The sequence below is a fragment of the Lynx canadensis genome, chromosome B4 (genome assembly GCF_007474595.2).
Source record: "Lynx canadensis isolate LIC74 chromosome B4, mLynCan4.pri.v2, whole genome shotgun sequence".
NCBI classification, from domain to species: domain Eukaryota; kingdom Metazoa; phylum Chordata; class Mammalia; order Carnivora; family Felidae; genus Lynx; species Lynx canadensis.
The window spans coordinates 120,714,933-120,738,214 of record NC_044309.1 but is presented as its reverse complement, the minus strand read 5'-3'; the positions used below and the strand labels follow the sequence as shown (position 1 = coordinate 120,738,214).

At 41.0% G+C, this 23,282-nt stretch overlaps 1 pseudogene; it reads left to right on the top strand.

Moving 5' to 3' along the window:
* Nucleotides 1–398: 398 nt before the first annotated feature.
* On the top strand, nt 399–895 carry LOC115519492 (annotated as a pseudogene).
* Nucleotides 896–23,282: the final 22,387 nt, after the last annotated feature.

Genomic DNA, 23,282 nt, shown 5'->3' with positions numbered 1-23,282 from the left:
CAGATATAAAGGAACTACTCCTGTCCATAACACAGATGAATCTCCTCCAACTTACCTTCAGGTGGAAAAAGTCTAAAAAAATATACTGTTTGCTCCAGTTTAAATAAAATTTAATAAAAACAAACTATGTGTAATGATTCATGCTAGTTATACTTGAATTTTAAGAAATACAACTTTTTAAAAGCTTTTTTAAACTAAACTATGTATAGTTTAGGGATATGAATGTGTAATAAAACTATAAAATAAATCAAGAATATGAAAATTCCCAAATTTAGGAGAATGGTTACCTTTAATATGGGGGAGAGAAAAAAATAGGATAGGGGAGAGGCCACAAGAGCACTGAAAGGCAATATTTATGATCTTTTGTTTAAACCTCGTGGTGGAGCCCTTTCACGAAGATGGTGTCAAAGGCAAAGAAGGAAGCCCCTGCCCCTCCCTAAGCTGAAGCCAAAGCAAAGGCTTTGAAGGCCAAGAAAGCAGTGCTGAAAGGCATCCACAGTCATAAAAAAAAAAAAAAAAAAAAAAAGATCTGCATGTCACCTACATTCCAATGGCCCAAGACACTGCATCTCCGAAGGCAGCCCAGATATCCTCGAAAGAGTGCCCCCAGGAGAAACAAGCTTGACCACTATGCCATCATCAAGTTTCCCCGGACTATCGAGTCAGCCACAAAGAAAATAGAAGACAACAACACTTTTGTGTTCATTGTGTATGTCAAGGCCAACAAGCACCAGATCAAACAGGCTGTGAAGAAGCTCTAGGACATTGACCAAGTGGCCAAGGTCAACACTCTGATCGGGTCCGATGAAGAAAAGAAAGCATATGTTCGACTGGCTCCTGACTATGATGCTTTGGATGTTGCCAACAAAATTGGGATCATCTAAACTGAGTCCAGCTGGTTAAATCTAAGTTTTTTCAACATAAAAAAAAATGATAATAAAAAAATAAGTAATTAAATAAATAAACCTTGTGGTGGATAAACAGGTATTTGAAGCTGTGTCATCCTTTATCTTATGTACACTTTATATTTTATATCTCCTCAAAAATATTTTTAGGTCTACTCAACAATTAATATTTTTAAAAAATAATTAAAGGAGGGGCGCCTGGGTGGCGCAGTCGGTTAAGCATCCGACTTCAGCCAGGTCACGATCTCGCGGTCCGTGAGTTCGAGCCCCGCGTCAGGCTCTGGGCTGATGGCTCGGAGCCTGGAGCCTGTTTCCGATTCTGTGTCTCCCTCTCTCTCTGCCCCTCCCCCGTTCATGCTCTGTCTCTCGCTGTCCCAAAAATAAATAAACGTTGAAAAAAAAAATAATTAAAGGAGAAGGAGAGATTACTTCTGACTGGGAGGAACTGGAAAAGCTGGTCATCATGGCCACCAGGATTCTTCTTTCTTATCAGCCTAACTGGTTGATGGCATGGCCTTGGAATTCTGCAGCTGTATCAGGCTCCAAGGTGGGGGAGGGGGATGGCCACCAGGGATCTACAATCAATTAGAGGCATGTCCTGGTCACAGGTCTCGAAGTGTCAATACCCCTGGAGGGTTTCTCACCCATGAATTGAGGTGTTCCTGGCCTAGAGTCACTCCATTATGCCACATGGTCTCCCTCAAATGCCATCTGTGTTTGACACTGAAAGAGATGCAGAGATTTGGGAGTGAAAGAACAGGGGCCAGGTAGAGAGGAAAGAATAGTACACATATTTAAAGAAAACCAAAGAGCATTTTGGTTTGGGGCCAAAATGTTAGTTCTAATTTAACCCATTCCTTTTCAATAGAGTCCACGGTGGGGAGAGTATTACAGAGTAAATCATATTGTAAGATCACTTAAATTTGGCTCTAAAATGTGTATTTTTAGAGATAAGCATATTCATGGGGCACCTGGGTGGCTCAGTCGGTTAAGCATCTGACTCTTGATTTTGGCCTCAGATCACGATCCCAGGGTCCTGGGATGCAGCCCCACGTTGGGCTCTATACTGAGTGTGGAGCCTGCTTAAGATTCTCTAGCTCTCTCTCTCTCTCTCTCTCTCTCTCTCTCAATTTGGATTCTGGACACCCATCAGCACCTCTTCCCCTCCTGATGGTCTTAGTGCAGGCTCTGCACTATGCCCAAGAAACAGAAAAAGTCCCTGACTCAAGGATCTTAGTATTGCACTAGCAACAGTTAAGTTAATGCAACGTCCACCCCTCTTTCCGAAGACAGAGCCTCTTATGCTGTTAACTCTGAGCTCTATAGATCTCCAGTGCCTTTTTATATCTCTATGCCATCACTCCTGCCAGGGCAAAGGAGTCAGATAGGAGCTCACAGTTCCAGGCCACAAGTCCTCTTTCTCACCTCCTTCAACACAAGAGAAGATCTGAAGACCTTACTTACACTTAAGGAAAGGGAATATAAGGGAACTGGCAGAAAGTACTTTATAAGACAACCAGAATCATCTTTTCCAAATGGACATAAATGTTTTTAGTTATTCTGCTTTGCCTATTCCGAAAAGGCTATAGGTGATTTTAAGATATAAATTATGGCTATTTAAAGTTCACTCATATAGTGGAAGAATCAAGATTCTAAAATCTTAAGCCAGTAATTTTCAAACTTTAATATGCCCAAGAATAACTAGTGTTCTGTATAAAATACAGATTATTAAGGCCCAAGGTCCAAGAAATCTACACCAGTAGGTGAGTTCCAGAATCCATATGAACAGCACTCCAGGTGATTCTGATGCCAATAGTCTAAGGAGATCCCTTTTTTTAATATTTATTTTTGATAGAGTGTGAGCAGAGGAGGGGCATAGAGAGAGAGGAGTACAGAGGACCTGAAGCAGACTCCCCACTGACAGCAGCAAGCCCAATGCAATGCAGGGCTTGAATTGATGAACCCATGAGATTATGCCTTGAACCCAAGTCGGATGCTCAACCGACTGAGCCACTCAGGCTCCACTAAGGTGAGCCCTCTTAAACAAAACTGACTTTGGCCAGAATATTCACTATAACTGAAAGCTGAGCTTTGAGTTTTCTGGTAGTCAAAGCAAAAAGGGGAAACATGGTGCATCATATAACCATCTCTATATTTACTCAGGGAGATAAAAATTTTATGAATTCTAAAAGTAATATAACATGTGTTTTTATTACTATCTATGTAAGAAACTGAATTACTTAAAATATGTAAATACCAGCTCCTAAAATTTTGGATAATTTGGCTGAGAAAAAAAAAATCTATAAAAATAGTAGTCAATAAAATTCTAAGTTCATTTTACTCCTGGAAATAATATGTTAAGCCAATATCCTATAGCCATTATACTTCTGTCTCTGGCTCATAAGCCTTCACAAGAGATGGCTTTCGTGGTATGTAAGTTCAACAAATGTAATGGAGCCCTACCATAGCACTATGGGGTGGGAAACAAAAAGGTCCTATTAGACATGGGAATTAGAATGTATCATTCTAGAATGTACTTGTACTTCATTATGTCCACAGAACAAAGATTTCCTAGGAGTAATCCACAATCTGGATGGCCTGCCCTTCTATGATAATTCCTTGTGTTTGTATATCCCTTTAGAGTTCATACCAAGATTTCCCATATTCCTTTGAACACCACAATAACACTGTATATAAATTTCTAGGAGCCTCACATCACAAATTGGGAAACTAGGCTCAGAGATGCTAAGAGAGTTGCCCAGGGGACAATAGCTGAAAAGGGCAGAGGCAAGAATGAAATCCCAGGGTGTCTTCTTCCATCCTGGTGGGATGACCATACTAGAAACTCTCATTGTTACGGCATAACACCAAAGTAACAATTACATTTTTCTTATCTTCATAAATATCCTGTTAATCTTTCTGCGTTATTTATCAAGAGGTCAGATCAATTGTAGGAACCAGCTAGATTACTAGCATTTTTCCTTTGTATAAAACTCAGAGCTGCATACTTCTCAGGATATCCTTGCATCTTTGATGAGAAAGGTGAGATTGATAAGGAAGCATAGTTTTGTTATTAAATGAATGCCAGCCAAGAAAATTGATTTCAGAAGTTCTGTGAGAAAGCATGGATGTTCTGTGGGTTTAAAAATGACTGTATTGGGGCGCCTGGGTGGCGCAGTCGGTTAAGCGTCCGACTTCAGCCAGGTCACCATCTCGCGGTCCGTGAGTTCGAGCCCCGCGTCAGGCTCTGGGCTGATGGCTCGGAGCCTGGAGCCTGTTTCCGATTCTGTGTCTCCCTCTCTCTCTGCCCCTCCCCCGTTCATGCTCTGTCTCTCTCTGTCCCAAAAATAAATAAAAAACGTTGGAAAAAAAAAAATGACTGTATGAATAGGTTTCTCTATCTTGTATTTTGGTTGGTTGTTGGTTTCAACAGAGAAGCTATTTGTCACATTGTAAATAGCTACCTAAACAAATGGTTCCTCACACATTAGATGCCATCATAAGCACAGAGATTCACAACACAACATTTTTAATATGTGCTAATTACTTATTTAAGAGTCAAAGTCTGAGATTTTATAAAAACAGAGCTGTGCCATCAAAATTAATGCTACTCCCACCCACTCCCCCTGAAACATCTAAACATAATGTGAACTCAGTGTGGGGCAACTAAAAATTGGGGGAAACTACAGAATTTTAAGTTACAGAAAAATCTATCTCCTGTCATTCAAAGATACTAGTAAAAACTAACTTGAAAGTACAGCATTTACTACTCAAAGCTGTAACAAACCAAACAAAGTAATTTGATTCAATGAATGCATTGAGGATCTATGATGCCCAGGCCCTGCGTTAAAAATACATGGAAAATGGAGTGCCTGGGTAGCTCAGTTGGTTGAGCAACCAACTTGAGCTCAGGTCATGATCTCACAGTTTGTGAGTCCAAGCCCCGCATCAGGACTTCGGATCCTTTGTCCTCCTCTCTCTGCCCCTCCCCTGCTTGCACATGCCCATGTGTGTGTGTGCTTGCTCTAAGATAACAAACATTTAAAAAAATATACTGAAAATACAGGAATAAGATGAAGTTCCTGATTGAGGGGCACTGCAAGACCCAGGAGAGGGATGGATATGTAAGCCCGTAAGTTAAAATGCAGCATGATGAGAGCTGAAATAAATGTAAAATGTACAAGGTCAGAGTCCTAACATTTTCCATGGGTTTCAACGAATCTGTCATCTCCATAACCTTCATTCCACCCACCATGTGAAATATGTGTATTACAAAGCATTAAGAACTTGTCTCTTTTCCCTCAGGTTGGTTTTGACCTTATTTTCTGCTGAGCTAGTGGAGAGAAAGGCATGCATTTATTTATTTATTTATTTATTTATTTATTTATTTATTTATTGAGAGAGACAGAGAGAGAGAGAGAGAGAGACAGAGAGATTGAGCAAGGGAGGGGCAGAGAGGAAGGGAGAGGGAGGGAGAGAGAGAATCCCAAGCAGGCTCCACACTGTCAGTGCAAACCCTGAAGCAGGGCTGGAACTCACAAACTGAGATCGTGACCTGAACCAAAACCAAGAGTTGAACGCTTAACTGACTGAGCCACCCAGGAGCCCCTGGCAAGACTCTTAGGTGAGCACTGTGTGTACTAAGACTCATCTTCCATTGCTGTGATTCCACCTGGTCTCAAGCAGCATAGGTTCTGGAATTCCTCAAATCTTACCTGAATACCTCTTCCTACTATTTTGTTAAACAACTTTATTATATTAATTAACTCAAACTTCCAGCATAAAAATGGTACTCCTGGGCAGCGTAATATGCAATTCAGTGCAGCATTATCAGACCAGAACTTAGATGTAAGATCCTCTGGCAAATCTGTTGTAGAACTGATACTTAGAAACTTAGAGCCTGACTCAAAATCCAAACCTAGCAGTCCCCCTCCAGAGTCTACTTTGCTGTTTCATCCAGGATATCAATGAAATGTTTCATTCCTTCCATTGTTAGAAAAACAAGGTTTTGCCACATTTTCATTCCTTCTCAGTACATCTAAGTAAATAAAACGATTCGACATTTTTATTCACTTTAACTGATGTCTTTCTCAGGCAGCTTTCTCCTTGTAAATCCTAATAGCTAGAATGACCATATAATCAAGCAAGCAATACCATTAACTCACCTATAATTACCATGGCTGCTGGACTCACCTCTTGTCATCCTCAATAAGAGTGTGACCAATATTATTAACTTTCACTTTATATATTACCAGCACTATTCCTTCCAGAACACATGCTTGATTGAACGATGCACTGAGGAAGCATATGAACAAAAATGGTCACCTGGTAATTAGCCCAGCTGTCCATGAGTATCAGGTGGCCTTCTATAGTTTAGAGGTAGTCTACAGCTAAACATATTAGGTCTCCTTAGAGGCCACTCTTACCCAAATATGGTCCCCGCCCTGTGTTTTCTCCTTGAGATGCTAACAGGTGGTCCTCAGTTTAGGAAAGAGGTAGTTACTAGGCCTTTTGTTTAGAACACAGAAAGGAAGCTTGCCGTGTGACTAAAGAGTATGTACGCCTCTCATATGGTCAGGGTGAAACACCAATCCTGGCCCATGCTCAATAAATGTGGGGTAGATTGGTGAATGAATGGAAGAAGTGGGGTTATTATAAGTCATGGTAAAATTCAAGGCCAATTCACAAAAGCCCACATGACTAAAATGAAGCACTGAAACCCACGAACTGAGGATGAATCATGCTGGGTGCACCAGCAGTTGCTCCTGTACCAGGGCTGGAGGGGGCACAGGAGCCATCTGTTTAGAAAAGAAGAAAGACCAGAGAGGTCAGGAAACTCATTCAGAGTCACACAGCCAGGCTCCCAACTAGCACCCTGTATTAAGAGAGGAGAAGCAATTTGAGGGAAAACATGGTGCCATCAGGTAGGTATTAACGGTTAAACTTGGACAGGCAACTACTTCCCATCTCCGTTCCTGGTGTCCATGGCTGCAAAATAAGGAGAACAACTCCAAATGCTGATGGTTGATGTCAATGCGGTCAGTGTCATGAGTGCATAGAAGACACCTGACACAGAACCTGGTACACAATAGGTACCAAATAAATATTAGCAACTTATCTCCCACCTAAACATCACCAATGGCCTTCTTCAAAGCCCAAAGAAACTCTGCATTCCCTTGGGAACAAGATTTTGTGTCACGTAGGGACAGAGGCAATGGCAGAACAGTATAAAGAAATACATGGCAATGACAAACCCCAAATTCAGAATAGCGGTTGCTTCTGGGAGGAAAGGAAAGGAACATGAGAGCTTCAAATGTACCAGCAATATTGAGGTCTTCAGATAAGTGGCAGGTGTGTTTCATATTTTAATGCATTTTCTCATATCTGGAATATTTCATAATAAAGTATTTAAATAAAAGCAAGACAAAATCCTTGAAGAAATGGCACATGGGACCACAAAGTCTTTATAAGGGGGCAGACAAGGGAACACTTTGGGAATATGCGGCAGTGTCCCACGAGAGAGGTCCTGAAAAACGGCAGGATGCTGGGGTGGTCCCTGGGCAAATGAGCTCAAGAAAAGCACATCACAACTTTGACCTCCATCACAGTTTCATCTGGCCCTCCTAAGAAATGTACAGAGAGACAGAAAACATTGTTTATATTTACATTTCCTTTCAAGCGTCAGGTACGAAACTTAAGTGCCTTTTGTCCAGGGACAAAAGAAAAAAAACCCTAGCCACAGTGAAGTGGTCACATGTCCTCACCGAGTCAGCTCAGCCACACTGACCACAAACCTTAGGTAGGCTCTGCCCAGCCCCTCCTGGTAGCCCTAAAAGATGTGGGAAAGAGAAGAAGCAGGGGAGAAAAACAACTGAGCCAAGACAGAGGAATCCATTATGAACTCATTCTCTCCTCATTCTGGTCTCAGCCAAATTTTAAAAAGCTCTTAAATTAGTCTGTTCTTAATTTGACAAAGATATATGCATTTCACAAAGCAGGCAGTAGGTTCTCAATACATAGAATGCAGTACCCCCACTGCATACAGATGCCCACGTTTGGAGAGACTGAGGACTAGTAAGACCCAGTGGAAAGAAGAGATCTGTTGTCCAAAGACTTAACATGCTCCAATGTCTCTGAGCAAAAACACCCTCTTTAAGAGGTGCCTGGGTGGTTCAATTGGTTAAGCATGCAACTCCAATTCAGGTCATGATATCACAGTACGTAGGTTCAAGCCCCACTTCGGGCTCAGTGCTGATAGCTCAGAGCCTGGAGCCTGCTTCAGATTCTGTTGTCTCTCCCTCTGCCCTTCACCTGCTCGTGCTCTGTCTCTCTCTCAAAAATAAGTGAGCATTAAAGAAAATTTTTAAAAATCACCCTCTTTAAGTTTCCCCATCCTCAAGAGAGTATACTAATATATAATTATAGTAAGTTGAATAGTGCCCCCTAAAATATACGTTTACCTAGAACCTCAGAATGTGACCTTACTTGGAATAAAGGTCTTTGCAGATATGATGAAGGTAAGGATCTTGAGATGAACTCATCCTGGATTAGAATGGACCCTAAATCCAATGACACCTGTCCTTATAAGAGATGGAGAAGGGGAAGACACACCCAGAGAAGGTCATTTGCAGCCAGAGACTGGAGTAATGCTGTCACAAACAAAGGGGAGTCACCAGAAGCTGGAAGAGGAAAGAAAAATTCTTCCCTAGAGTTTCTGGACAGAGTCCAGTCCTACTGATATATTGATTTCAATTTTCCGGCCTCCAGAATTGTGAGAGAACAAATTTCTGTTATTTTATGCCATTAAGTTTGTGGCAATTTGTTGCAGCAATTCTAGGAAACTAATATATGCCTTATAGTGTCAACGTGAACATCAAAGAAGAGCATGCATGTGAAAGCACGTGGTGAACTACTGACAGGGATAGAAGTGGTAGCTGTCATGAGTCACAAAATTTAGAAGAGTAACTTATCTGTGAGGAAACAAATTCTTGACCTGCCCCTAAGGGCACATACCCTACAGCTCTCTCCAGATAGGACTGTTAGAATGCTGGCATCTGCCTCCTTGTCTTGCCGGCTCCAGACCCACTCGCTCCACTTGTATGGTGTGCCTTTGAGGAGGACTTAAGTGTCAGCTGGTAAAGAAGGGCCCATCTGCTCTCAGACACTGACCACATGGCAAGTATCCCACTCTGAGGTCACCATCTGCACTAACAACTCACCTCCAAGTACAGTTCAATGTCAACCTGCCTCTAATCCTGAATGAGCCAGAAACAAGGGCAAGTGACTCTGGGGCCAGGGTCTTTCCACAAACAGAGCAGTTCTGGGACATAGAATTTCAGAGCAGATGAACTCCAGGCGGAAAAAGGAAGGGTCCAAGGCAAGGCCCTCAACCATCAATCTCAGATCCATAAAAGCCTCATCTAGGACATTCCCAGGTATAATGTGATCTGAGGACTCTTGGGTGTTTTATTATTTTCCTTTATACGAAAATCCATAGTCCTTAAGGGAGTGGAAAATAGATATGCACTGATTCAAGTACATGGACAGTGAAAAAGAGCAAAAAGAGTAACATCCTAGATGGATAAAAACACACAGGGAAGGAAAAAGTGTGGCATAAACCATAAAGAAAAAGGAATGGAAGAGAAAGGTGAGATGGTCCTCTTTGATGAATTTACGGTAATTTTCAACTTCACAATATGCTTGTATAAAAGCTGGTACTGTTCCCATTTCATAAATGAGAACAAAGAACAGGGGGCAGGATAGCAATCTGTGTTCAGAGAATAGACATCTACTTATCAGGAATTAATGGAGTAGACTCGGTGGCCTTCAATGGCTTCTTTCAATTCTGAAATTCATCTTCCTCACATGCAAAGTTTGCAGTGACCCCATCCTCCATAAGGTCAAGGTTCTTGGCATACCACACTCAAGGCCCTCACAATCAGGCTTACCTTCATAGCTAAACCAGGGGAAGAAGAGTATAGGAGTAATCAGAGATAAGATTGAAAACAGACAGGCAGAGGCCCAATCATGAAGGGGTAAAGAGATTGAACTTTATTCTCTAGATGACTGGGAACCACAAAAGTTACAAATGGAGTGATATAACCAAAATCTGCACTTTAGAAAGATTAAGGCAACAGGTATGTGAGAATGGACTGGAGAGACTCCAAGGAAGACTAGAGACTAAATATGGTCCAGACAAAGGTAACAAGGTTTGGACCCAGGCAGGGAGAGTGGGGATGAGAAGGAGACAGACTCAGCAAGACTTACAACCTGAATGTGGGCAACAGGACAGAGCAAAGAACCTAGGATTAGTCTAGTTTTCTGGCTTAGACAACTGAGAGCATTCAACAAGATGAAAATACAGAAAGGATGGATAAGAATTTAGGGCAAAAAGATGGTTTTGGTTAACCTGAGTTATGGTGCTATGTGACATCTATACCGATGTGTCAAGAAAGAAGTCAGAAAGGGTCAGGTGAGAGATTTGAGCCTAAAATACAGACTTCAGGTGAAATAGGAATTGTGGCTACAGACCAGGAAGGGCAAATGGAGTAAAAAAGGAAGCAAAGGGCAGACTCTTGGTGTAGACTGTCTTTTAAGGGACATACAGAGGAGGTCTAGTGATGGACAGAGAAGTAGAACAGAACTCATGGCTAATGAGCTTTAAGGAGGAGATCTCCCAAGAGTTGAAATATCCCACAGAGAGAGGAGGAAAGATAAGTATGGGAAAGTATCTACTGGGTTTAACAATTAGGTGGTCACTGACGACCTGAGAATATATCCCATGCAGGGGTAAGGAGAGATGACAGGTACAGAGTTAAGTAATAAGAGGTTAAAAAAGAAAGGGGATGGAGGAGAAGGAGTTCTATTTTCTCTTGGATGAAGTTTGGCTGGGACACTGGGCAGTAGCTAGAGGGGATTCAAGTTTTGAGTTCGGTTTTGCTTATTTTGTTGGGTTTTTTAAATTTATTTTTGTTATAGATTGAGAATTGAGTTTTGTCTCTTTGTTTATAAGATGTATAATGAATGAATGTATATTCTCACTGTAAAGAAGGGGAACTAAGAAAGTAAAGTACCTGAAAAGGCCAAAGGGACAGAACCCAGTATTATAAAGAGCAGCCACGAAACAAAGAAGGGGTGTGAGGGAAGGAGGTGATGAGAGAGGAGTGTATTCCAATGAATCATAACAATTTATGTAATAATGGTCTCTTCTAGAAGCTTCAAAGGGGTCAGGGACCCTACATTTTCATTTTATTTGACACAATGGCAGGTGCATAGGGGGTGCTCAATAATTAGATGAATTAAGCACCCAACTAGAGTTATGGTCATGAAAATAGCAGTAATTAGGTGCCAGCCCTTTCTAAGAACTTCAAGTTGATTGACTTTTTGAATCCTTACAAAAACACAATGATGATGGTATTATCATCATCCCTACTTTATTTTTAAATATCCAGAGCAGGTGAGTAAGACCAAATTGAAAATTCAGATTTTTTTTGGCTACTATTCTGTTTTAGTCAAATGGTGAAAATATTTCTAAGTAGTACAACTGAATTTACACAGCGATTTTTTTCCCCTCAAGATGCAAGACAGACAAAAAAAAGAAATCAAATGTTGGGTGGAGTGAAAAGAGGTATCACCTAACTGATCTCCTGCCCCCTGTTAAGTTTTGGGCCTCCTGGTCAATTCCTATTCCATCACTAAACCACATTATAAAATAATTTTCTTGCACAAATTAAAATGACACCTTCAGTTTCATCCTGAATCTTCAACTCAAAAGTATTAGCTACAATAGCCTTTACTATGTTGAAAATTCAAAGCTATGAGTACAAACCATAACATTTCTTGAAAAAAAACCATGAGGGGTGGTAAGGTCCTGAACAGTCTTGACAATGACTGTTTTGGGTTTTTGGATTTGCAAAGACAACAAAAGCAAAAACAAGTGGGACTACATCAAATTAAAAGCTTCTGCACAAAGAAAGCCATCAACAAAATGAAAAGGCGATCTACAGAATACATGTAACAAATTCTTATGTCATACACCTTAAACTAATGCAATGTTATACCTCAATTATATCCCAATAAAACTGGGAGAGAAAAGCTAGCAGTACAGATGGATAATGTAAAATACCCAAAATCACTTAGATGGAACTTTCAAATCTTTGTGGTTGCATTTTATTTAGTAAGGAAATGGCATCTAAGGCTTCATAAAATGGTAACAGTAGTACTAATGACACTTGAAACCCTGACTTGGGATTAAGTGGGGAAAACTACCCTATTTCTTTTCATGCTTTGCCACTCAGACTCCTCTTAGCAAACTGCCATTCTAGGACCAAATGATCCTCTGATAAAAGAGTTATAGATTAAAATAATAAAAGATTTGTCCTCTGTCACACTTTCCCCAGAAAAGGGAAAATGGTTAAATGTTAAGGTTTCAAAAGACTTCTCTGCATAGGGAAGGGAGGTACATCAGCTGCAAAATCAGCAAATTTGAGAGCAGGCAAGAGCAAAGTGAGTGTTCAAACAGCCAAGAAAACAAATCATTGTGTTGAGCAGGTGCCAATAAACTGGGAAGAAATTTAAGGTTAGGTCTATTAATTGTAATTAGATGAAGATGATCAAGGATGCTTGTAATCCAAGTATTATGACTGTTATAAAGAGATTTAAATTAAGGATTAGGGATACAGCCTTAGCTTAAGGACAGAACTAAGACTTTAATAACCAAACCATTTAATTTGACAAATATTGATCGACAATTATGTATCACTTACTGTCCAAGGCATAGGGATTCAAATCAGACACTTTCCCCTCATGCATGGCTCAGGGTGAGGATATACACTCAACTAGAAGTCACTGTGGTTAACTGTCTGAATAGGGCGCTATGGGAAAATAGAGGAAGGAGCATGGGGTAGCCCTCACAGAGAAGTGGTATTTGATCCAGATTTTAAATTTTATCAGGGAGAAAAGAAGGAAGAACAGGGCACTCCAGGTAAGAGTTCAGCATAAAAAGGCGGAAGGACATTACAGTACACCAGCAGGGCTGGAACACAGGATCTTTGGAGGCAACACAGCCAAGAAGATAGGCCAGGCAAGAGCATGAGAGTCTTAAACCCCACACTCTAAAATTCAGACTCAAATTATCAGTGGTCAGGGACCACCGATACTTTGCATTTTTTAAATTTATTGTTACAATAAATTTATCATTAGAAACATTTAGTATATTCATAATTTTGTGCAACCATACTATCCAGTTCCAGAAAACTCTCAGCCCTCCAAAAGGAAACCCTATATACATTAAGGAATCACTCCTCATTTTCCCCTTCCCCGCAGTCCCTGACAACCACTAATCGTCTTTCTGTCCCTATAGATTTGCCTATTCTGAATATTTCACATAAATGGCATCATAAAATATATGGCCTCTTGTGTTCAGCTTCTTTTGTTTTTAGCACAATGTTTTCAAGGCTCATCTATGTTGTAGCATATATCAGTACTTATTTTTTATGGCTGAATAATGTTCCATTGTATGAGTATACTATATTTTGCTTATCCATCAGTAAGTTGACATTTGGACTGTTTACACCTTTTGGCTATTGTGAATATTTTGCTGTGAGCATTGGTGTACAAGTTTTTGTTTGAACACCAGTTTTCAATTTTGGATATGTACCTAGGAGTGGAATTGCTGGGTTATATGATAATTCCATGTTCCACTTATTGTAGAAATACCAAATCCACTGATGGTTTTAAAGTCAAGTAATGGAATGTTGGGATCAATGTTTTAGCCAATGATAACCAGTAGCTGGGGAAAGAGAACAGATTGAGAAGAGAGTCAAGGCCAGGAGGCCATCCAGGAGGCTACTGTCCCAGTCAAGAGAGAGCTTCAATCCATGGCAAGGAAAGTGACAAGAGTGAAGAGAAAAGGGTAGATTTGAGGTACATTTCTGAGGCAGAATGAGCAAGAATTAATGAACAATATGGGAAAGAATGGAAGAAATTTTGTTCATAGTGCTATGTCAGATCATGGACTATGTGTTGACAATTCACCTCCCTGAACTGATGCTGTGCTTCAAAGAGGAGTCCTGTCTTAGTGACTCCTACATCCCTGGTGCTTAACAGGGAACCTGGTCCATAAGTGATCCAAGAACAATATTGTGTCTGATTGAATAATGATGCCTGCATTATTATTCATGAAAGAACAACTGGCAGATCATGACTGTAAAGGAGGGGTTAAAGAGGACTTTTTCCTCTTTGAGAAGCAGGATGGAGAGTGATGAATTTTGTTGAAACAGGAAGTGGTTTAGACAGGTGTTTGTGGAAACATGAAGGTAAAGATGTCCAGTAGACAGCAAGAAATTCAGAATGAAGTCTCAGGAAAAATTGGAGACAAAAGACAGTATTTCGACATACACTATTGGCAGCTTTACTCATTAGAATCTCTCATTGAGATACCAAATTTCATAAATCAGCTCAAAATACCATAACACAATAGCATAAATATCTTCCTAGGAAGAACTGGGGAAAATGAGCAAACACAGTGGTGTGCATTGTAGATTAATCTCAGTTATGCCCACAGCTAGGACTCAGCCCCAGGCACATTTCATGTTGGCAGAACATGCAATCTTCAAGCATCTACTTTCTTAAGGTGGCACTGGAAAGGAGGAGCTTCTACAAGGAAGTTTAGGTAAAAGGAGGACAAAATAACCAGGGTATAAGGAGGACAGCATGGTGTCTCTCTCAAATATCATTAGCTCAGCCCCACGGACTGAGAGCTAAGACCTACTTGAGAAAAAAAAGCCTCCTTTGAGTCAAGGAAACAATGTGTGTGAGATCAACTGTGATAAATGGTGTCATTGGCTCTAATTCTTTACCCTTCCCTAAGTCCACATCCTTTTGCTATGTAACTTTGCAGTGCCTCCCAATGACAGACATTCTGCCCCATCCTTAACTGGGCTCAGCCATTTAGCATGGTTTGGTCAATGGGATATGAGCAAGTATGTTGCCAGCATAAGCTTGCCTGCAAAGCTTTCTCTTGCATGACTGCATTCCAGGGCTAACCTACTGGAGGATAAAATACTTGTGGAGCAGAACAGAATCATCCAGGGGATCCAGCTCAGGCCAGCCTGGATCAGCCAATAGCCCTTCAAGACACTGAATGAGGCCCACCCAGATCAACCGAGCCACCTAATCCCAGATGCACAAGTAAATGCTTAGCATCATATGCCACTGAAGTTTTACAGTTGCTTGATATACAGTATTATTGTGGTAATGGTCAACTCAAACAAGATTCTTTGCCACAGTTCTTTGTTGACTCAACACTGTTGGAAACTTCAGGGAACACAGAGCCCCTCTGAGGCATCCAGCTTTGAGACAGTCCCATCGCCACAGGCATCATACAAGATTGAAGGTACATTATTAACCAGTCTTCAGAAAGAAATAATTTCTTTGTACAATAGACCTCACACATACCCCAGAAAAAAATTTTCCTACGATCCCTATATTGTTTCAGAAGGATTCAAGATAATAATATTGTTCAATGTAGAAGTTGTAACTCATTAGTAGGCAATAACATCACTTTAATGGATATTGATGAGCGCTTTTTGGGGGGACGAATGGAATGAAAAACACCTGAGCGTATGACAAATAATAAGGCTAAGTATTTTCTGTAACATTTTTCACGGGAGATGGGGGGAGGGGGAGATCACAATACAAAAGTATTTCTCACTTTAGGTAAGAGTCAAAAAAAAAAAAAAAGCCACAAGTTCAAAGAAAGTAGCTAAATAGCATTTTACAACCCATCAAACTCTGCATCCAAGCACACCCCAGGAGAAGTGAGGAGCCAGGTAAGAAAAGAAAGAAAAGGGGCACCTGGGTGGCTCAGTTGGTTGAGGGTCAGACTTCAGCTCAGATCGTGATCTCACCCTTGGGGAGTTCAGCCACGCATCCGCTCTGCACTGACAGCTCAGAGCCTGGAGCCCACTTCAGATTCTGTCTCCCTCTCTCTGCCCTCCTCCTGCTCACACACTCTGTTGTGTCTGTCAAATATAAATAAACATTTTTTTAAATTTTTTAAAAGAGAGAAGAGAAGGAATCAATGGGCCAGAGTAATTAAGAGCAGCTTTCACTCACGTTTTTGGATTTTAAACACTTTTGTCTACCGTACCTCATTTGAGTCTCATAAGAGCACCGTTGCACAGATGAAGTCAAGGCTCAAAGAGGTCAAGCCCTTCGTGGGAAGGTAGGTCATACGTGACAGCGTGGGAGAGAAGCCAGGTCTTTGGTCTCCATATTCCCGCTATAATCTCCACCAGTTCCAACGCATCCTGGAGATGGCGCTCAACCTGCTGCCACAGAGACTGCACCCGTTTCCAAAATCTAAAGTAAACACCCTCTTGATAGACTTCCTAGTAAGGTTTCGGTTTTGTTTGTTTGGGGCCAGTAGGCGCAGCACCCGCTGCAGGGGCTGGAATCCAACTGCGCCGCCAGGTGGCCGGGCTCGCCCTCGGTGGCCCTGCAGGGTGCGCTGCGCTCGGGCGCCCGCCTCCGCCGCCGCCGCCGCAGCTTCCCCCGCGGAGCCCTCGGCGCCTCCCACGCCACGCTTCCCCGCAGCCAGCCCGCCGCAGCCACCACCGAGTCCCCGAGCCCCCGATGTCGCCCACGCTGCCTGAACACGGGCTAGCGCTGCGCTGCACCCGGCCAGCACCGCCCGCGAGAAATCCCTAATTAGTGTTTTTTTTTTTTTTCACTGAGCTAACCAAATGTTACTTGTGTGATTCTTTAATATCTGTTGCATCCACTAGCCTGCATCACTATCATTCCATAAAGAAAGGGACCCTATCTGGGTTCAGCACAGTATACCCAGCACCTGATGCAGTGCTTGGCACGTGGTAGGCACTCGATGAACAACTGTTGAATAAATGAATATGAATCACTGCTTCTGATGAGAAAAGAACAGCCAACTCTCCCAGTCTCCAATTACAACCTTAAGTCAGCTGAGTCACTTTCCCGAAAAAGACAAAAACTGTACAAAGTTTCCAAACATATACCCTCATAACAAGGTGAACTCATAACAAAGTGAATCTGAATCCAGGTGCTCAGAAAACCTGCCCATATGCTGGACGTCTTTATCCACAGAACTGAGCCCTGACCCCTCTACCTGGGTCTTGGCTTTTAAAATGATTTACAAGTCTCCCTGTGTCCACAAACTTGCTGGATGAACTCTGATGAGCCATATCTCAAAACTCCTAACCGACTTCAACTCAGCACTCAAACAAGTAGCCAGTTATCTCCTCCCCTTCCCCACCAAGGTCTGAGGAGACTTACCCTTCCCGGGGCTTGAGAGTTCCAGGGTTCCTCCACCTCGCCTTCCCATTTATATCCTCTTCCCAACTTCATTTCAACTAGCCAACGTGGTGGATGCTAGCCTACGCCATGTCACTCTCCCAGCTGCTGCTAGTGTTAGTGCTTTATGGCTCTCAGCTGAGTCTCCCTCTGGGCCTTGCCCTCAAAGACAATTTCTCCAGGTCATTCCCCGCCTCCCCTGTAGCAGGTTACATTCAGGCCATGATGGGAGGCTCCAAAAACCCCATGGTGGGACAATTTTGAAGGGACATCCCAGCTCTGCATTTCCCTTTTGTGATGGCCTGAGGCTGTTGTACATCGTCACAGCCCAGATCCTCTCTCTGCCTAATCCTCCACCTTTCCATCACCCCCCCTTCCCCCACCAACCACATACACACATACACATTGATCCCAAGGGCTCTCCCCAATAAACTTCTTACATGTACATCTCTGGCTCAGAATCGATTTCCCAGGGAACCCAAATCAAGATAACTAAGCTCCCTCCCAAGTCAATACCATGGTTGTTGGGTTTTTTGTTTGATTTTTTAGTATCTAAACAATGTATATGAAAAAATTAGAACATTTATACCTCAGAGGTATAAATAATAATTTTCCCATCACAAGCAGACCTTCCACTTACAGCTGGTGGTAAGGCAAATGTTTTTGCAGAGTGCTCTTTTGGGAACTCAGAAGCATGTTTTCATCAAAACGATACTACCTACGATCTTTAAGATCACTTTCCTCCATAGTATCCACCTGCTGGTAACCATACATTCTTCGGTATAATATTGTTATCTGCATCTCACACTACATTCCAAGCTCCACAACCACCACACAGGAACTTGTTAGAAATGCAGAATCTCATGCCACACACAGCCCTCCTAAATGAGGATCTGCAGTTTAACAAGATCTCTAGGTGATTTTTATTCACATTAAAGTTTAAAAACCACTGGTCTAAACCATAAAGCTTCATCATATTTTGACCTTATGGAAATACTTGGGATCTCCACTCACTCACATACCACATCCATTAATCACAAGTCCCACTGAAGCTATCTCTAAAATGTCCATCACATCCGCTCCTTTTGAATTATATTTCTCAATTTCAGTCAAGCCCTCTTATCTCTTGAGGACCACACTTTGAGTAGCAAGAGTTTAGATAACTAGATGAATGGATGACTTTATTCAAGTATCTGAATGCTTTTGATTCTAAAATAGATCATTCTTTGTAAATCAGATTTAATACAGCTTTAAATCAAGCTTTTCAATTTCTTGTATCAGAAATCCTCCAGTAACTTCAGAGCTGCATCATTTAATTGACTTTGTCCTCATGTGCCATTAATCATTCCCTGATTCACTGGTGTCTTCAATCTTCTAAAGCTAAATAACCACCACACGCAGAGAAGGAATTAACAGGATTGTGCTAGAATCACAAATTAAATGATGGATATGGCCTTGAATTCTGAAAAGAACAATATAGCCAAATTTAAGAGAATGAAGGGAAATTAGGAAACTTGAAGGAAGTTCAGTGATTTATTTATCTTAGCCAATTCTCTTGTCAAATGAACATTTCCGATGATCCTCTTTGTTCTAAAGTGCAGGTGGTCCCCTAATGATGTCAGTTTTTCTCGGAGAAGTGGCATATACGTGGTGGTTAAGGTTCTGGACCTGATCACAAATGTCAATTAGCTCATGGAATGCCAAAAAGCAAACAAACAAAAAACAAACAAACAAACAAAAACCCTGGAAATACCAGAGTAATAGCCCAAGAGAACCCAACTACCACATGCAAGAGTATCTCTGTGGATAATGCATTCTGTACTCAACCTTGAATATGAAGGATACAGCTACTCCCAGCTGCCCTGGAATCTGTGCACTGCCCACTGCCTAAAACACTGGTCCCTCACCTAAACAACCTCTACTCAAATGGCTGCTCTTTTTCTGTGACATCCTCTATCCAGCCAGTATTCACATCACCTTCCAAAAAGCCAGAACAAGTGATTTTACTTGTTATAACTACCCAACTTAAGTAGGTTAACCATCAGACCCACATTTCATATAAACCTTACCAGGAAATTTTTTCCATAGCTTAAGATTAAAGTTAAAACACTTCTTCAGGGACATTTTAACAAAAGGAAAGACTGTTAAGGCAGAGAGAGAAGCAGGTAGGTTCCCATTCCACTAAAAAAGATTCATATGGTGGGGTGCCTGGTGGCTCAGTCAGTCAGATGAGCATCCGTTTCTTGATTTCAGCTCAAATCATCATTCCACAGTCATGGAATCGAGCCCCACATCTGTGCTGGGCTCTGTGCTGGGCCTGGAGCCTGCTTAAGATTCTGTCTCTCTCCCTCTGCTACTCTCCCCCACTTGCATGCTCTCTCGCTCCCTCTCTCTAAAATAAAAAAAAAATCATATAAGAAATTCAATTAAAGCCAGAGATGGCAGAAAAAGGGAGAAAAAAGAAACAATGAACAAATGCAATGACTAGAAAGCAGCTATAAACATGGTAGATATTAATCCAACTATATCAATAATCATTTTAAATGTGAACGGTCTAATATATCACTTAAAAGACAGATTGTCAGAATGGATAAAAACATAAGACCCAACTCTATGTTGTGTACGAGAAATCCTCTTTCTTTCCTTCTTTTGTTCTTTCCTTTCTTTTGACCTCCTTCACCTTTTCAAAATATAATAGCTTAGAAACTGGTGTCTAATCTATATTGTCCTGTTTTTTGTAGATGTCCTCCCATTACTCTGTACCATGAATTGAGCTGGGCTAACACTCAAGCAGACATTTTGGCTTTAGACTGACTGGGCACACAGTATGCAAGCAGGGGCAGGCCAGTGAGCATTTCTGGGCATCTCTAAAAGGGAGACCACTGATGTCCCAGCTGGGTCAGATTACTCTCATGGTCATACCAGTAGCTCAAGTTGCAGGGTCACTTTTTGTGGCACCTTACCTCTGAAATTTAGAACTCCCCTGTTTCCTTCAGCATCAATTCTGAATGTATCTGGTCACAATTTGTTGAAAGAAATTAAATTCATGCTATTAAATAGAGAGCTCTTCTAAAGTACTCTATATCTTCAGGCAAATCCTTGGCATCACCATAGTTTGTCATATCTCAAGTTTTCAGAGCTCACACATACAGAAGCACTGGTAAGCCCACGAGGTCACTGGGAAAGGTAAGAGAACACTTTCCATCCTATAGCAAGACATAGTGCTGTGCTTAGATTATAGGTACACAGGTAAAAGCAAGACTCTTGGAAAATGATCACCAATCTGAAACAGAAAATAGTCATTTCACATCTTCCTTTCCTTTCACAAATGAGGAACATATTTAAAATCCATAAGGAGTGTTTGGAATTCATTAAGAATCTCTTTCTAAGACCCAACTCTACCAGGAGACCACTAGGGGGAAAGTGGCATAACATAAGAGGGGAAGAAGGAGGCCACAACACACAAGGAATGAGTTCTTGCTTATCCCTGTGTGTGAAGGGAGATTACCAATGGTCTTGGACAAAAATGGAAAAGTTCTGATTTACGACATAATCTCAGAGGACTGCAAACTGGGAGCCAGTAGGCAAGTACAAAGGTGTCACCTTAAACTTGGGGGTAAATCTCCCTTTTTGGAAGGAAATCCCCTCCATGCTTCTGACTAGGATACAGTTTGCAAAAGGCTCTTGTTAAATATAAGCTAAAAGTCATTATAACCTACAAACACATTCTCAACAATTAGGTTATCAGAATACTCCTACTAAGCAGAACTCCAGAGAACAGGACCAGATTAATTGGTGTAAATCAGTGGTTCTTAACTGAGGGCAATTTTGCACCCTCCATCTGGGGACATTTGGCAATGTTTGGAGATATTTTTGGTTGTCACAACTAGCAGCCATTTGAGTAGAGGCCAGCGATGCTGCTAAACATCTACAGTGCACAGGACAGCCCCACAGCAAAGAATTACTCAACTCTAAAATGTCGATAATGCCAAGGGTGAAAAACTGATATAAAGGAACAAAAAGAGAAAAGGTCTAGGTTTGGCATGAGATAAGATTTAGGAATAGTTAAAAGACACAAAGAAATATGGAAAAGGGAAAATCAAAAATGCCAAAGGCATACTTTATCAAGGATAGGCCCAGATAGAGCAGAGAGAACAGAGCCCTGGAAATGCCACAAAGGCAGGGCCCACTGCTAGGACAAGGTGTAACACACAGGAAGAGAAACTCCAAGGGAGAAAGTAGCATTAAGAATTAGTGGTGAACATGAAACAATGAGTTCGGGACCATGTCACATGCACTGCAGGATGCTTAGCCTGGCCTCTACCCACTGGATGTCTGTCATACCTCCTGCCCACTTGTGTCAACCAAAAATATCTCCTGAAATTGCCAAATGTCCACCATGAGGTAAAATCATTTTTGGTTAAAAACTATTCAAGAGGTTCTAGAGGTATCTTTTGGAATTAAAAAAACACAAATATATATAGACATAGATATAGATATAGATATAGATATAGATATTTACATATATACATATATACATATATATATATACATATATATGTATATATGTATATATGCATTTTCCCCTTATTTCTTTCATCTTAGTCCTTTCTTCTAGGTTCAGTTTCCTTCTTTTCCAAAATAGACTTTTCAGTCATTATTTCAGTAGGTGTGCACTGGGTACACTTTCCTAATCTTTTCCCAAAAATGTTCTTATGCTGACCTCCTTCTTCAATAATCACTTAACTGGACTTAGAATTCTGAACTGACTGTTATTCCTTCAGCACTTTTAAGATACCAGTCCACTGTCTTCTGGCATTTATCATTATTATTGGAAAGTTTATCCTCAGTTTATTTCTCATTTGCAGGAAATCTGTTTTTTTCCCTTAGAATTCTAATATTTTTCTCTTTGTGTTTTGCTGACTCACCATGATATGTTTATAATATGTGGATTTAGTTTTACTTATTCTGCTTGGCACTCATTGTGTTTCTTGAATCAATTCTGGAAAATTCTCATTTTCTTTTTTTTTAATATTCTATCTCTCTCCATTCTTTCTATTCTCTTAATCCAAAACAGGATTTCTATTAAATTTATATTGGACTTTCTCATTCTGTCTTCTATATTTCAACCTTCTCTTTCTTGTTTTTCCTACCTCCTATCTCTCTATCCTGCACTTGGGGGTAATTCCTTCGGCTCTATCTTCTAGGGCTAATTCTCTCTTCAACTGTCTAATCTGCAGTTGAAATGGTCATAGAAAATATGCTAACTATATTTCAGGCTCTACACTGACCAAACAAATACATAATTAAGACACTAATTCTCAATTCAAGAACTTTACATATAGTTGGCCAGCCATACATGAAAAGAAAACTATTTTGCAGTCTAACAAGAGCAGAATTCAAGATGTCAATAGGAATTGCCAATGGAAATGGAAAGAATAATTAAATATGCTGAGGGGAAAAGGAAAAGAACTCACAGAGGAAGTCACCTCTTAGGTAGGTTTGAAGAAAAAAAATTTCTAGGAGAGTGTAAGGAAGGGTATCCACTCAGATGGCACAGCATGTGCAAAATCAGGATCTTAATGGAACAGTAAAGAATTATGTATAACTACTGTGTGGATACATCTGAAGACAGTGGTGAGATGTTAGGGGGTCAGTTAAAGCCAGTTAGGAAGGCCCTCAAGTACCATATATGAAGCGTTTAGACTTTATTCTGTTGCCAATGGGGAGGCAACAGAGGTTTTCATGGGTGGCAGGGGAGGGTAGTAATAGAGGGAGGGAGGAAGACAGGAAGACAGAAAGAGAGACAAAGAGATAAATTTGGAAAAGTGAACCTTGTGGACATGGAAGAATTAAGATGTAGGGAGGCTGGTATAAGACTGCTGTACTAGTCTAGGTAGAGATGAGGAGAGTTTGAGCTGAGATAGTATTAATAGGGATGATGAGGATGTTCTAGATTAGAGATATATCTAAGGTAAACATAATGAATGTGTTAGCCAGCTGGCTGTGGAGGCCGATAGCCAGCACAGTGTTGAGCATGAGGACACT